The sequence below is a fragment of the Vicia villosa genome, linkage group LG7 (assembly GCF_029867415.1).
Source record: "Vicia villosa cultivar HV-30 ecotype Madison, WI linkage group LG7, Vvil1.0, whole genome shotgun sequence".
Taxonomy (NCBI): Eukaryota; Viridiplantae; Streptophyta; class Magnoliopsida; order Fabales; family Fabaceae; genus Vicia; species Vicia villosa.
In genome coordinates this window covers 109,407,892-109,411,421 of record NC_081186.1, presented here as the reverse complement: position 1 = coordinate 109,411,421, position 3,530 = coordinate 109,407,892, and positions in this window count along the sequence as shown.

Sequence of the window (3,530 nt, the reverse complement as noted above, 5' to 3'; positions counted from 1 at the left end):
CTTGCTGTACCATGAGATCAGATGACTTCCAAGAAATTGACAACTTCCAGAAGTACTTTTCCTTTCAATTCTATCTCCAGCATAGTCAGCATCACAGAATCCTACTAAGTTGTAATCTTTGGATCTTCTGTAAACTAAACCAACATTAGTAGTACCTTTCAGATACCTCAGAATTCTCTTAACCGCAGTTAAATGAGATTCTCTCGGATCTGATTGGAATCTAGCACACAAGCAAACACTGAATAGAATGTCAGGTCTAGAAGCAGTTAGATATAGAAGAGATCCAATCATACCTCTGTACAACTTCTGATCTACCTTCTTACTCACCTCATCCTTACCTAGGACACATGTTGGATGCATAGGAGTTTTGGCTTCTTTGCTTTCAGAAAGATTAAACTTCTTCAGAAGTTCTTTCACATACTTTGTTTGATGAACATAAGTTCCATCAGAAGTTTGATTGATTTGAATCCCAAGGAAATACTTGAGTTCTCCCATCATGCTCATTTCAAATTCAGCCTGCATAGACTCAGCAAACTCCTTTCCAAGTGTAGCATTAGATGTTCCAAAGATAATATCATCAACATATATTTGAAAAATTAAAATATCCTTTTTAAAGGTTTTACAAAAGAGAGTAGTGTCCACTTTTCCTCTAGTGAAACCATTTTCCAGAAGGAAGGAACTTAAACGTTCATACCAAGCTCTCGGAGCTTGCTTCAATCCGTATAATGATTTCTTTAATTTAAAAACATGATTTGGAAACTTAGAGTCTTCAAAACCAGGAGGTTGATGGACATAAACTTCTTCATCTATATAACCATTTAAGAAGGCGCTCTTAACATCCATCTGATAAAGAGTGATGTTGTGTTGAGTGGCAAAAGAAATTAATAGACGAATAGATTTTAACCTGGCCACTGGTGCGAAGGTTTCTGTGTAGTCAATCCCTTCTTGCTGACTATAACCTTGAGCAACCAGTCTGGCTTTGTTTCTTACCACTTCTCCTTTCTCGCTTAGCTTGTTTCTGAAAACCCACTTAGTACCGATGATGTTAAATCCTTTTGGTCTAGGAACCAAGTCCCATACGTCATTCCTTGTAAACTGATTTAGTTCTTTTTGCATGGCAATTATCCAGTCAGGATCTTCTAGAGCTTGATCAACAGAAGTTGGCTCGATCAAAGAAACAAGACCTAATTGACATTCTGCATTGTTCTTAAGGAATGCCCTTGTTCTGATGGGATCATCTTTCTTTCCAAGGATCACATCTTCTGAATGAGCTGAGGCAAGTCTAGGTGATCTTCTGATAGTTGGTTCTTCAGAAATCCTAAGATTCTCTAAAGATGCAGCAACTTGATCTTCTGATCCATTGCTTCTGAGACTGCCAGCTTCTGCAGATTTGCTTCTTGATTCTTCAACTTCTGATATATCAATATCAAAATCTGCAAAATTCTCAAACTGCTTTGGTTTTTCAAGACCAAGCTTATCATCAAACCTGATATTGATTGATTCTTCTACAATCAATGTTTCAGTATTGTATACTCTGTAGCCTTTAGAGCGTTCAGAATATCCAAGAAGGAAACACTTTTGTGCTTTAGAATCAAACTTACCAAGATGATCTTTAGTATTCAGAATAAAACATACACATCCAAAAGGATGGAAATATGAAATGTTGGGCTTTCTGTTCTTCCACAATTCATAAGGAGTCTTATTTAGAATAGGTCTGATAGAGATTCTATTCTGAATATAGCATGCAGTGTTAATTGCTTCTGCCCAGAAATGATTAGCCATATTGGTTTCATTGATCATGGTTCTGGCCATTTCTTGTAGAGTCCTATTCTTTCGCTCTACAACTCCATTTTGCTGTGGAGTTCTAGGGCAAGAGAAATCATGGGCAATACCATTTTCTTTGAAGAACTCCTCAAAGAATCTGTTCTCAAATTCGCCACCATGATCACTTCTGACCTTTATGATTTTACACTCCTTCTCAGATTGGATCTGAGTGCAGAATTCCAAGAACAATGAATGAGACTCATCCTTGTGTTTCAAGAACTTTACCCATGTCCAGCGGCTATAATCATCAACGATGACTAATCCATATTTCTTCCCTCTGACAGATGCTGTTTTGACTGGGCCAAACAGATCAATGTGCAAGAGTTCTAACGGCCTTGAGGAAGAAACAACATTCTTAGACTTGAATGCAGGTCTGGAGAACTTGCCCTTCTGACATGCTTCACAAAGAGCATCTGATTTGAATTTCAGATTGGGGAGACCTCTGACCAGATTTAGTTTGTTAATCTGAGAAATCTTTCTCAAACTAGCATGTCCTAATCTTCTGTGTCAGACCCATTGCTCTTCAGAAACAGACATAAGACAAGTCACCTTCTGATTCTTAAGATCCTGAAGATCTGTCTTATAAACGTTGTTCTTTCTCTTGCCTGTAAATAGGATTGAGCCATCCTTCTGACTTACAGCCTTGCAAGACTTTTGATTAAAGATTATGTCATAACCATTGTCACTTAATTGACTTATGGACAATAAGTTATGCGTTAATCCTTCTACAAGAAGTACATTAGTTATGGAAGGAGAGTTACCAAACTTTATAGTTCCAGAGCCAATGATTTTGCCCTTCGGATCTCCTCCAAACTTGACTTTTCCACCTGGTTTAAGCACCAGGTCTTGGAATGTAGACCTTCTTTCCGTCATGTGTCGCGAGCACCCAGAGTCCAGGTACCATGACATTTTGCTTTCTGTCCTCTTTGCCGCCAAGGATATCTCTTCAGAATCTGATTCTGATGTAGATTCTGATCCGTCATCTTCTGTCGCCATCAGCGCACAGTTAGCCTGCTCATCTTCCGAGTCTGATTCATCTTCTGACTCATCCCAGGTTGCCATAAGACCTTTCTTCTTATGAAACTTCTTCTTGGGATTTTCCTTCTGAAGTTTTGGACATTCATTCTTATAGTGTCCAGGCTCATTGCATTCATAGCACATGACCTTCTTCTTGTCAAATCTTCTGTCATCAGAAGATTCTCCACGTTCAAATCTCTTTGAACTTCTGAAGCCTCTGAACTTCCTTTGCTTGCTCTTCCAGAGTTGGTTCACCCTTCTGGAGATCATGGACAGTTCATCTTCTTCTTCAGATTCTGATTCTTCAGGATCTTCTTCTCTAGCCTGAAAAGCGTTAGTGCATTTTTTAATATTAGATTTTAATGCAATAGACTTACCTTTCTTCTGAGGTTCATTAGCGTCAAGCTCAATTTCATGACTCCTCAGGGCACTGATCAGCTCTTCCAAAGAAACTTCATTCAGATTCTTCGCAATCTTGAATGCAGTCACCATTGGACCCCATCTTCTGGGTAAGCTTCTGATAGTCTTCTTTACATGATCAGCCTTGGTGTAGCCTTTATCCAGAACTCTCAATCCAGCAGTAAGAGTTTGAAATCTTGAAAACATCTTTTCAATGTCTTCATCATCCTCCATCTTGAAGGCTTCATACTTCTGGATTAGAGCAAGAGCTTTAGTCTCTTTGACTTGAG